The 13,893-nt window shown below is 41.2% G+C and overlaps 1 long non-coding RNA gene across 6 annotated transcripts in view; it reads right to left on the reverse strand.

Annotated features, from left to right (window-relative positions):
* Window positions 1-13,893, reverse strand: part of LOC139359537 (uncharacterized) — an 86,595-nt gene that overhangs the window by 60,810 nt on the left and 11,892 nt on the right. For 5 of the 6 annotated variants that reach the window (XR_011615580.1, XR_011615581.1, XR_011615584.1 and 2 more), the window contains one exon: window positions 1,033-1,087. This is a non-coding gene — a long non-coding RNA (uncharacterized lncRNA). Of the gene's footprint in view, window positions 1-1,032; window positions 1,088-2,692; window positions 2,833-13,893 lie in introns of those variants that run through there. The other variant, XR_011615582.1, reaches the window with a different exon arrangement.

Raw genomic sequence — 13,893 nt, forward strand, 5'->3', positions numbered from 1 at the left:
GACTGAAGTACAGTGGTATGACCATGGCTCACTGCAGCCTCGACCTCCCAGGCTCAAGTCATCCTCCTGACTCAGCTTCCCAAGTAGCTGGAACTACAGGCGCTTGCCACCATGTGTAACTAAGTCTTTTTATTTTTATTTTTTATATTTACTTTTGCGGAGACCAAGGTCTCCCTATGTTGCCCAGGCTGGTCTCATACTCCTATGCTCCAGTGAGCCTCCTACCTTGGCCTCTCAAAGAGCTGGGATTACAGATGTCGGGCAGCACACCCCACCTAAAAGTCAACATTTCCTTATATTCAAGCAACAAAGATCCTCAGAGTTAAATAAAATTAATATTCACTAGGAACATCATCTGTCTAGAGATGTACAAAAGAGAAAAAAGAATCTAAAACAACAGATTTTAGGGCTAACAACAACAAAATGCGGCTCATTTTTCAAAAAAAAAATTCCTAACACAAGAAGCTATATCCATTTTCAAAAATAGACTTTTTTTTTTTTTTTTTTTTTTTTGAGACAGCAGGCTAATGGACAATGGCGCAATCTTGGCTCACTGCAACCTCCACTCCCCGACTTCAAGCAACTCTCCTGCCTCAGCCTCCCAAGTAGCTGGGTCTACAGGCACGCACCATCACACCCGGCTAATTTTTCTATTTTTAGTAGAAACCAGGTTTCACTATGTTGGCCAGGCTGGATTCGAACTCCTGACCTCAGGTGATCCGCCTCCCTCAGCCTTCCAAAGTGCTAGGATTACAGGTGTGAGCTACCTCGCCCAGACAAAAAAATAAGAATTTTAATTAGAAGTGTGTATTTAATAGATCATTCTGCATAAAATATCCAATGCTTGTTTGTACACAAGTAGAAAAATTGTGAGTCAATACAATAAGGATTCATAAATTATAGCCACTACTGTTAAACATGAGTAGAAAACGCTGTTTAATTTGATGAAATAAAATAAACTGCCAGGTATTTGAAGATACTCCACCGGCCCAGTTTTCAATAAAAATTTTTTCAAGAAATCTCTGCACTTACCCCTATTATCTATTCTTTTTTAGGCTCCATCCTGATGGGGACACAGTTCATATCTCTATGAAAAAGAAAAAAAAAGAAACAGGTAATGAAGAAACATTTCAGACGATCAAAAACGTAGTATCTTCCCTACAACTTCAAAACTCCTGAAAATGGGAGAGCAGCATTTGTACTAGCTGCCCCCCAAGAATATTTCAGAACTTTCTTCACAAACAGTTGTTCCCGACGACATGTGATCTTCTTCAGAGGACAAGCTATTTTTTTAAAGTACATTTTAGGCAGGGCGCAGTGGCTTACGCCTGTAATCCCAGCACTTTGGGAGGCCGAGGCAGACGGATCACGAGGTCAGGAGATCGAGACCATCCTGGCTAACATGGTGAAACCCCATCTCTACTAAAATAATAAAAAAATTAGCTGGGCATGGTGGCGGGCGACTGTAGTCCCAGCTACTCGGGAGGCTGAGGCAGGAGAAGGGCAACAACCTGGGAGGTGGAGCTTGCAGTGAGTTGAGATTGGGCAACAGAGTGAGACTCCATCTCAAAAAAAATAAAATAAACAAATAAATAAAGTACATTTTAACTTTTAAACTCCTGCCACAGGCCAGGCTCAGTGGCTCATGCCTGCAATCCCAGAGCTCTGGGAGGCCGAGGCGGGTGGATTACCTGAGGTCGGGAGTTTGAGACCAGCCTGACCAACATGAAGAAACCCCGTCTCTACTAAAAATAAAAAATTAGCCAGGAGTGGCGGAGCATGCCTGTAATCCCAGCTACTGGGGAGGCTGAGGCAGGAGAATTGCTTGAACCCGGAAGGCAGAGGTTGCGGTGAACCAAAATCGTGCCATTGCACTCCAGTCTGGGCAACAAGAGCGAAACTCCACCTAAAAGAAACAAAACAAAACAAAAAACTCCTGCCACAATTTTTTAAATCTCACATTAATGAAAACACAAGGATGCTGGGATTATTTACCTAGGGAGAGGGAGAAAAAGTCAAAAAGGTCCTCTCGACACAAGAATGAAGCAAAGCTTTTAACATCTGCCTGTTACCTGTTTACTTCCTGTCCTTTTCTTTGTTTTTTTTTTTTTTGTGACGGAGTCTCGCTCTGTTGCCTAGGCTGGAGCACAGTGGGGCGATCTCGGCTCACTGCAAGCTCCGCCTCCCGGGTTCATTCTCCTGCCTCAGCCTCCCGAGTAGCTGGGACTACAGGTGCCCGCCACCACGCCCGGCTAAGTCTTTTGTATTTTTAGTAGAGACGGGGTTTCACCGTGTTAGCCAGGATGATCTCGTTCTCCTGACCTTGTGATCCGCCCGCCTCAGCCTCCCAGAGTGCTGGGATTACAGGTGTGAGTCACCGCGCCTGGCCCTTTACTTCCTGTCTTATGGCCATCTAGGACGACTGCAGTCAAGTAGGTCTGGTTTCTCTTAAAGAGCCAAACTCACGAATTTAGAATTTTAATTTACATGGCAAGAAATGATCTCATGCATGCTGATTTCCCTTCTGAAAGGAATTAGGCTAATTAGCTATTATTGTTCAAACGCAATGGTACTCAAAATTTATTTTAGATCCCTCTCCCTCCCATCCTCAGAATGGAAAAGCAAAAATAAATGTAGAGCCAGTACTTCCGCTTCTTATGAAACACAGTAAGTTTCAATGGCATTGTCTTACTATGAAGAATAAGTTCCTGAAAGTCGCACTTGAGTATTTTTTATATCCCAGTTTGTTTCCAAAAGAGGTTCTGCAGCATACGACATAGTAATATAGGCCGGGCACAGCGGATCACATCTGTAATCCCAACACTTGGGAGGCTGAGGTAGGCAGATCTCTTGAGCCCAGGGGTTCGAGACCAGCCTGGGCAATATGGTAAAATCCCACCTCTACAAAAAAAAAAAAAAAAAAAAAAAAAATTAGTTGGATGTGGTGGTGGCGCACCTGTAGTCCCAGCTGCTCAGCAGGCTGAGGCGGGCAGATCAATTGAGCCCAGAAGGTCAAGGCTCCAGTGAGCCATGATTGCACCACTGCACTCCAGCCTGGATAAGAGAGTGGACCCTATCTCGAAATAAACAAAAAATGTATATATATACACACACACACTATATACACACACATACACACAGATACTACATATATACACACACTATATTTGCACACCCTACATATATATATACACTTACATACATATATGAACTACAACAAACAATTAGAGTAGAAAATTAAGTTGAAATAGTTTTAAAAGCACAGAAGGCATAAGCCATAAAAGCCTACTGAGGTCGGGTGCAGTGCCTCACACATATAATCACAGCACTTTGGGAGGCCAAAATGGAAGGACCACTTAAGGTCAGGAGTTCAAGATCAGCCTAAGCAACAAAGTGAGACCTCATCTCTACAAAAAATAATTTTTTTAAGAAATAGAGTCTATTGGTAAGGTGCAGTGGCTCATGCCTGGAATTCCAGTACTTTGAGAGGTCGAGGCAAGCAGATCACAAGGTCAAGAGATCGAGACCATCCTGGCCAACATGGTGAAACCCCGTCTCTACTAAAAATACAAAAAATTAGCTGGGTGTGGTGGCACGTGCCTCTAGTCCCAGCTTCTTGGGAGGCTGAGGCAGGAGAATCACTTGAAACTGGAAGGCAGAGGTTGCAGTGAGCCCAGATCGCGCCACTGCACTCCAGCCTGGGCAACAAGAGCTAAACTTCTCAAAAAAAAAAAAAAAAAAAAGAAAGAAAGAAAAAGAAATTACAGAGCGTATTGATAAAGTTTGGATATTTGTGCCTCCAAATCTCGTGTAAAAATATACTCCCAATGTTGAAGGTGGAGTCTAGCAAAAGGTGTTTGGGTAATGGGGGCAGATCCCTCATGAATGTCTTGGTGTTTTCCTTGTGGTAATGAGTGAGTTTCTTGCTGGTGTTAGTTCACGTGAGATCTGATTGGTAAAAAGAGCCTGCCATCTTGCTCCCTTCTCTCACCATGTGACACTCCTTGTCCCCATTCCCACTCCCCCATGAGTAAAAGTTTCCTCAGCCCAACGGTGTTGGTGGTATGCTTGTACAGCTGACAGAACTGTGAACCAAATAAATCTCTTTTCTTTATATTAATAATCTACCCTGTTTCAGGTATTCCTTTATACCAACACAAAACAGACTAATACCGCTATATTTCTTGCCTTTCAGTATTTCACTCTCCTGATTTTCCTATTACCTCTTTGGCAGCACCTTTCTGATCACCCTATCAAACCTTTAAATGGTGAAGTTCTTCAAGTCTCTGGCCTAAGATGTCATCTTATTTCACGTGAAATACTAGGCAATCTTATTCATTGTCCAAATTTCCATTACTAACTAAATTATAAAAATAAAACAGAGAATCCCAAATTTTATCTATTTGTATCGGTCCTCAGGTTCAGGTATAAAACTCTATATGCTACTTAAACACTTTATTTTATTTTATTTTGAGACAGAGTCTCGCTCTGTTGCCCAGGCTGGAGTGCAGTGGCTCGATCTCGGCTCACTGCAACCTCCACCTCCAGGGTTCAAGCAATTCTCCTGCCTCAGCCTCCCAAGGAGCTGGGATTACAGGTGTGTGCCACCACTTCCATCTAACTTTTTCTATTTTTAGTAGAGATGGGGTTTCGTCATGTTGCCCAGGTTGGTCTCAAACTCCTGGCCTCAAGTGATCCACCGACCTCAGCCTCCTAAAGTGCTAGGATTACAAGTGTGAGCCACTGCACGCAGCCTACATAGACACTTGAAACGCTCCACAATTTATGACAAAACCTGCTCTTCCTGCTCTTTCCATATATTGGTAATGATATTTTCAATGACACATGGCTCATGCAACACACCTAGTATACATAATCTTTGACCACTTCAAACCTTACTCCCTAACCTTTTTTTTTATTTTTTTGAGATGGAGTCTTGCTCTATCACCCAGGCTGGAGTACAGTGGCACGATCTTGGCTTAAATCTTGGCTTACTGCAAGCTCCGCCTCCCGGGTTCACACCATTCTCCTGCCTCAGCCTCCCGAGTAGCTGGGACTACAGGCACCCGCCACCATGCCCGGCTAATTTTTTGCATTTTTAGTAGAGATGGGGTTTCACCGTGTTAGCCAGGATGGTCTCGATCTCCTGATCTTGTGATCCGCCTGCCTTGGCCTCCCAAAGTGCTGGGATTACAGGTGTGAGCCACCACGCCCGGCCCTAACCTCACTTTTAATCCATAACTATATTGTGCCCTTCCTCTTCCTCAATACTGGTGAGATCTGCCTATCTCCCTCCATCTCCACTATTACCCTACTTAAAGCCAGCATCGCCTTTCATCAGGACCACTTCAGTCACCTCCTAAATGCAGCAGTTGCCCAGTTATCCATGGGAGAAACGTTCTAAGAACCCCAGTGGATATCTGAAATGACAAATGGTACTGAGCACTTGATTCTGTTTTTTGCTATACATACATACCTATAAAAAAGTTTAATTTAGAAATTAGGCACAGTAACAGATTAACAACAATAATAAAATAGAACAGGCCGGCTGTAGTGGCTCACGCCTATAATCCCAGGACTTTGGGAGGCCAAGGGGGACAGATCACCTCAGGTCAGGAGATCGAGACAAGCCTGGCCAACATGGTGAAACTCCATTTCTACTAAAAAGACAAAAAAATTAGCTGAGTGTGGTGGTGCACACCTGCAGTCCCACCTAAGCAGGAGGCTAAGGCACAAAAAATCAATTGAACCCGGGAGGTTGCAGTGAGCTGAGATCGTGCCACTGTACTCCAGTCTGGGCGACAAAGAGAGACTCCATCTCAAAAAAATTTAAAAATTAAAAAAAAAAATTATAACAATTTACTATGAAAAAGTTACGTGAATGTGGTCTCTCTCAAAATACAGTCTGCATAACAACAACCATACACACAGTGGTGGTCCCATGAGATTAAATGGAACTGAACAATTCCTATTGCCTAGTGACATAGTGATGTAATAGCCATAGTAACATGACAGAGCAAATTTTAAACTAAATGTAGTGTACATTAAGTGCACAATGTTTATAAAGTCTATGGTAGTTGTAGCAGTCCGTTCTCTCACTGCTATAAAGAACTACCCAAGACTGGGCAATTTATAAAGATAAGAGGTTTAATTGACTCACAGTTGCACATGGCTGAGAAGGCCTCAGGAAACTTTCAATCATGGTGGGAGGGGAAGCAAGCACGTCTTACATGGCAGCAAGCGAGAGAAAGAGAATCTGTACGTAGGAAAACACTGCCACTTTCAAAACCATCAGATCTCAAGAGAATTCATTCACTGTCATGAGAACAGGATGGGGGAAACTGCCCCCATTATCCAGTCACCTCCCTCCTTCAACACATTGGGATTACAATTCCAGATGAGATTTGGGTGGGGATACACAGCCAAACCCTATCAGTAATGTACAATAATGTCCCAGGCTTTCACATTCACTCACCACTTACTAACTGACTCACCCAGAGCAACTTCTAGTCCTGCAAGCTTCATTCATGGTAAAGTCCTATACAAGTGTGTTTCTTTTTTTCTTTCATACCATTATTTTAGCTGTCCCTTTTCTATGTTTAAAAACACAAATACTTACCATTATGTTAAGTTGCTTGCAGGATTCAGTAATGAAGCATACAAGTTTGCAGCCTAGGAGAAATAGGCTATACCTTGTAGCCTAGGTGTGTAGTAGGCTATACAATATAGCTTTGTTTAAGAACATTCTAAGATGATTGTGCAATGACAGAATCACCTAATGAGGTATTTCTAAGAAAATACCTCCTTCCTGCATGACACAACACATGATTCTACCTCACTGTACTCTACTCACCTATTTTCAGAGGTGTTGATCATGGGGAACTAAAATCAAGGAAAGAAAAACCACAGATAATGGAAAATGACTGTAGTCTCTTAATATTCACTCTTAACCAACTATCACCAATCTGCAGAATGAAATTTTCACAAGAAAATGAACTTCAGAAATGGAAATCCAAATGCACCACTGCCCACTTAAAAACACTTCAATAGGCCGGGCACCATGGCTCAAACCTGTAGTCCCAGCATTTTTGGAGGCTGAGGCGGGCGGATCACAAGGTCAAGAGATCGAGACCATCGTGGCCAACATGGTGAAAACCCATCTCTACTAAAAATACAAAAATCATCTGGGTGTGGTGGTGTGCACCTGTAGTCCCAGCTACTCGGGAGGCTGTGGCAGGAGGATGGCATGAACCCAGGTGGAGGACGTTGCACTGAGCCGAGATTACACCACTGCACTCCAGCCTGGCAACAGAGTGAGACACTGTCTCAAAAACAATAACAAAAAGAAAACAAAACAAGAAAACCACTTCAATAGTTTCCCCATATCATATAACCCTTTCTTACCTCCACAACCTTCCCTCCTTCCAACATTTCACTTTATGGGCAACACTGGCTTTTTCTTCTTTCAATTCTATAAATTCTACAGAGCTCATTCCCACTTCAAAGGCTTTTAACGGGTTGTTTTTACTCTAAACGGAATATTATTATTCACTGTACCCTCTTTTGCAGCTGGATAACTTCTGTGCATCCCTCTGGTCCTTGCTTAAAGTCACTTCATCAAAGACAATGTCTCTGAATCTCCAGATGAGGTCAGGTGCCATATGATGATTTACCTATGCTTCCTTCTTGGGATATATTACAATTACAATTAACTATTTATGCAATTAAACTAACTCCTCTGCTAGATTATAAGCTCCATTCTATGGCTGTAGCTGCCCCTAACATCAGGCACAGTCTCCAGGCACAGTAACTCAAAATCTACATGATGAAGGGATAAAAGGAACAAAACTACAAACATCCCATCGCTGCTATAACAAAGAAAGAAAAAAGAAAGAAAATTTTTAATTTTCAAAAATAGGCCAGATTCGATGGCTCATGCCTGTAATTCCAGAATTCTGAGAGGCCAAGGCGGGCGGGCGACGTAAGGTCAGAAGTTCAAAACAAGCCTGGCGAACATGGCGAAACCCCATCACTACTAAAAATACAAAACCTAGGCTGGGCACAGTGGCTCATACCTATAATCCCAGCAGTTTGGGAGGCCAAGGCAGGTAGATCACAAGGTCAAGAGATCGAGACCATCCTGGCCAACATGGTGAAACCCCATCTCTATAAAAAATACAAAAATTAGCTGGGTATGGTGGTGCATGCCTGTAGTCCCAGCTACTAGGAGGCTGAGGCAGGAGAATCACTTGAACCTAGGAGGTGGAGGTTGTAGTGAGCTGAGATTACACCACTGCACTCCAGCCTGGTGACAGTGCAAGACTCCATCTCAAAAAAAAAAAAAAAAAAAAAAAAAATTTAGCCAGGCGTGGTGGCAGGCACCTGTAATCCCAGCTACTCAGGAGGCTGAGCCACGAGAATCACTTCAACCTGGGAGGTGGAGGCTGCAGTGAGGAGAGATCTCACGCCACTGCACTCCAGCCTGGGTGACAAAGAGAGACTCTGTCAAAAAAAAAAAAAAAAAAAACTCAACATTCATTTTTATATAATTTCGATGACACCATAATCCTATTCTTTTGGACAGCAATTAAGCAATAAGAATTGAGAAAAACTTCTAGAGAGCCAAAGCAAATAATATAAGATACAGCATTTATAAATTAACTTTGTGTCTTTTAACATTTATATACTTTATCTTCAAGACACGAAAATATATGTACAAAGATATTTTATATAACCATTTATAACCATAAAACTTTTATAAAAGTCTGGCCGCTGCAGTGGCTCTCACTTGTAATCCCAGCACTTTGGGAGGCTGAGGCGGGTGGATCACTTGAGGTTAGGAGTTCAAGAACAGCCTAGGCAACATGGTAAAACCCCATCTCTACTAAAAACACAAAAAATTCACTGGACGTATTTACTATTAGCAATTTAAATCCAACAATATATAAGAAGAATAGGCCAGTTGCGGAGGCCCACACGGATTACGAAAGTAATCCCAGCACTTTCGGAGGCCAAGGAGGAAGGATCATTTGAGGTCAGGAGACCTGCCTGGCCAACATGGTGAAACCCTGTCTCCAAAAAAGAAAACTAACTGAGCAGGGTGGCATGTGCCTGTAATCCCAGCTACTTGGGAGGCTGAGGCAGGAGAATCACTTGAACCCAAGAGGCGGAGGTTATAGTGAGCAGAGATTGCACCACTGTACCCATCTCCAAAAATAGTAATAATAATAATAATACACCATGACACCAAATGGCATTTAGTATATAACATTTGAAAATAAAACAATGAAATTTACATTAATATCTTTAAATATATAGCATTATCTCAATAGATACAGAAAAAGCTTTTGAGAAAACTCAATATGCATTCATGACATAAACCCTCAAGAAGCGAGGGCTAGACCTTACTCAACTGTGTATTGTCCATGGCATGGCATGACTATTCCTCTTGGGGTCTGTGACTATAACTATCTTTTCAATAGGAGTCACAGTGGCTTCTGTTGGCCTTGTCATATCTAAATAGTAATAAAACCTATATTTGAAAACAATCTGATAAAGTTCATCAATAAAACCCCTACAGCTGACTTATAATTAATGGTGTAACACTGAATGCTATCCTAGAAGAATGAAAACAAGATTAAGTCCATTCTCTAAGGGAAGAGAAGAAAAGGAATTACAACGGGAAAAAAGAGAGAAAACTGTTTTATGACAATCATCTATTAGAAAATCTAAGAAATCTACCTAAAAAACTAGTAGAATTAATAGGACTTAAGTAAGGTTGTAAGAAACAGGTTAATATACAAAAATCCAATTTCCAACCAAAAATTAGAAAATGTTATAATACTTTATAATTGCTGAAAAATGTGTTTAATATTTTAAAATACAAATAGCATCAAAAAAGGACCAAATACTTAAAAATAAAAATAATTTTAGGCCAGGCGTGGTGACTCATGCCTGTAATCCCAGCACTTTGGGAGGCTGAAGCAGGTAGATCATTTGAGGTCAGGAGTTGACCAGCCTAGCCAACACGGTGAAATCCCATCTCTACTGAAATTATAAAAATTAGCTGGGCTTAGCGGTACATGCCTGTAATCCCAGCTGCTTGGGAGGCTGAGGCAGGAGAATTGTTTGAACCCAGGAGATGGAGTGAGCCAAGACTGTGCCACTGCACTCCATTTAGGCAACAGAGTGAGACTCCGTCTCAACAAAAGGAAAAAAAATAAGTAATTTTAAAAACAGACCAAAGGCTAAAAGCAACAAACAACTGCTCAGGCAAAACAAAAAAGACCTAATAAATGGAGAGATATACTATACTAATGATTAAGACTCAATGGTTGTCAAGATGTCAGTTCTCCTTAAACTGATCAGCAGATTCAAGACAATTACAATCATGATCCCATCAGCCTTTTTTGGAGAAGAGAGAAAAGAGATTATTAAAATTGATACGGAAATGTGAAGGATGTAGAATATGCAGAACTTCGAAAAAGAAGAAAAAGGTTTAAGGACTTGCAATTCTGACTTCAAGACAATATAAAGTTACAAAATAATCAGAATACTCTAACTGAGCTAGACAAACAGATTTTTGGAGCAGAAGGAAGATTTCTGAAAGAGATCCCACTTATGCAGCCACAGGATGTTCCCAAAGCAACCCAGCGAGAAAAGGAGACTCTTTTCAACCAATGGTGAAAAACAACTGGACAGCCATATGCAAAAAACTCAAACCTACAAAAATAACTACAGATGCATCACAGACCTAATACAAATTAGCAAAAGCAAAACCTTTAGAGGAAATCAAGGAAACTACCTTCATGACTTCGAGGTTAGGCAAAAGTGTCTTAGCTCACAGTAAGCAATAACTACAAAAGAAAACATTGATAAATTAAATTTATCAGATATAAGTATTTCTGCTCATCAAAAGGTACAGTTAAAATAAATAGGTAAACCACATAGACTTGAGGACAGTATTTACAAAACATTTATCTAACAAAGGATGAGTATTTAGGACATAGAAACACCTTCTGCAACTCAGATGAAAAAAAGAAAACAAAGAACACTAAAGGCTAAATGAACAAACTCATCACCAATGAGAGCACACAAATCGTCAACACACGAGCTAAACGTGCTCAATATCACCAGTTCTCATGAAAAGGTAGATTGAAACCACAATGATACTACTTCCGGTCAAGACGGCATGAATAAGGGGACCAGATTTAGCCTCCTTGCATGAAATAATAAAAATCTAATAAAATGAATGAAACAACAACACTGAAGATATTGGACAAGTAACAAAAGACAGTGATCCCTGGAAGACAAAAACAAACGGGCTGCACGCGTGCCCAGCTTACTGCCTCGAGAGTTTCCAGGTCGTGGAACAGGGAGGAGGAACCCAGGCAGAGCATGTGGTCTCCCCAAGTTGAGGAAATGAAGCTGGAAGTCCAAGGAGACCAAGGTGCCTAGAGCTCACAAGGGAGACCAGCACTGAGTAGACAGCTGGAGAGAGAGACAGAGAGAAATGAAGAGATCTACAAAGGCTCACCCTAGAACTTTTGGTTGAATGACAAATCAGCACTTGCAATGTAAAGGAACTATCCAAGGGCAAGGTGAGAAATCACCAAAAGAATTAGAGGTAATAGCATCCAGAACTGACATAAGGATGTGAATAGTACCCGTACCCAAAATCCAAAAGCAAATGATGTGATGTAATTTATATCACATTGGAGATATGACATCGGAGTACTAGGAAAGAAAAGGCTTCAGAAGGAGGAAAAAATTAACCCTAAACACAGCCCTGGTCTAGTCAAAGAAAACATAAAAGACCCAACAGAAAGAAACTGTTTTCAAGCAACTGAATAATACTACAGAACAAAGTCCACAAATATTTTTAAAAGGCAAGCAAAACTAGAGAAATGAGAAAACAAGGTAAAATTCCCACTGGTTAAAAAGTCAATCAAAATTTATAAGACTTACATAGAAGCAGGAAATTACACCCCACAATGAAACAAAAAAAAAACCAATTTTGAAATGAAACAGAAAATAGAATTAGTACACAAGTCCTTTAAAACAATTATGATGCTATTTCATGTGATCAGAAAGTTAGAACAAACAAGTAAAAATATGAAATATTTTTAAAATTTGAACTTCTAAAGATGAAAAATTACAAAGTCTAAGATGAAAAATACACTTTGAAATTTACAACACGTGAAACCAAACTTACTAACCTAAATGAAACAGAAAAAAAAAAAACACTAAAAAATGTAATATGTGATAATTGAAATAACTTCAAGAGGCCAAACATACTTGTAACCAGAGCCACAAAACAGGAGATAATATAGAAAAAAAAACTTTAGAAATCATGGCCAAAAACTTTCACGTTTGATGGAAATCATAAGCATATATAACACAGCGCTCTATTAATCAACTATCAGTCATTAGAAACATGAAGAAAAGTGGCTGAGTGCAGTGGCTCACGCCTGTAATCCCAGCACTCTGGGAGGCCGAGATGGGAAAATCTCTTCAGGCCAGGAGTTTGAGACCAGTGTGGGCAACACTGCAGAACACCGTCTCTTAAAAAAACAAAACAAAACAAAACAAAACACACACACACACACACACACACACACACGAAACATGGCCTGGCCCTGTGGCTCACACCTGTAATCCCAGCACTTTGGGAGGCCGAGGCCAGCAGGTCACCTGAGGTCAGGAGTTCGAGACCAGCCTGACCAACATGGACAAACCCTGTCTCTACTAAAAATACAAATATAGATAGGCATCTTGGTGCATGCCAGTAATCCCAGCTACTTGGGAAACTGAGGGGGAGAATTGCTTGAACCACGGAGACGGAGATTGCAGTGAGCCGAGATTGTGCCACTGCACTCCAGCCTGGGCAACAAGAGGGAAACTCCGTCTCAAAACAAAACAAAACAAAACAAAACAAAAACCACACACACAAAAATTAGCCACGGGTAGTGGCACACACTTGTGGTCCTTCCAGCTAAGGCAGGAGGAGGTTGAGGCCATAGTGAGCCATGATTGTGACCCTGCACTCCAGCCCAGGCGATAGAGTAAAAGTGTATCTTCAAAAAATAAGGTAAACCACGACCAAAATGACTAAAATCAGAAATTAAAATTCTAATGCAGCCAAAGAAAAAGATCTTATTACACACTAAAAAATCAAAAGAAAGTTGAAATCGTTATAATACTATCATGTAAAGTAGACAAAAATAAAAATTTTATGAGGAAAAAAGAGCATCATTTTATAAACATTAAGGGTTTAATTCATCAAGAACACATGCAAATCCTAAACATTTATTTACCTATTAATAACAGAGCTTCAAAATAAATAAAGCAAAAATGAAAGTACGAACTGTAAGAAGAAATGAAAGAATCTACAATTTATTTTTATTTATTTATTTATTTATTTTTTTGAGACGGAGTCTCGCTGTGTGGCCCAGGCTGGATTGCAGTGGCCGGATCTCAGCTCACTGCAAGCTCTGCCTCCCGGGTTTACGCCATTCTCCTGCCTCAGCCTCCCGAGTAGCTGGGACTACAGGCGCCCGCCACCTCGCCCGGCTAGTTTTTTGTATTTTTTAGTAGAGACGGGGTTTCACCGTGTTAGCCAGGATGGTCTTCATCTCCTGACCTTGTGATCCACCCGTCTCCGCCTCCCAGAGTGCTGGGATTACAGGCTTGACCCACCGCTCCCGGCCAGAGTCTACAATTATATTTTAAAATTTCAGCAAACCTCTCTATGTGATAGAACCAGGTCAGGCGTGGCGATTCACACCTGTTATCCCTGAACTTTGGGAGCCCGAGACAGGATTGCTTGAGCACAGGAGTTCAAGACCCACCTGAGCAACACAGGGAGACCCTGTCTCTACAAAAAGATTTTAA

The sequence above is a fragment of the Macaca nemestrina genome, chromosome 17, assembly GCF_043159975.1.
Source record: "Macaca nemestrina isolate mMacNem1 chromosome 17, mMacNem.hap1, whole genome shotgun sequence".
Taxonomy (NCBI): Eukaryota; Metazoa; Chordata; class Mammalia; order Primates; family Cercopithecidae; genus Macaca; species Macaca nemestrina.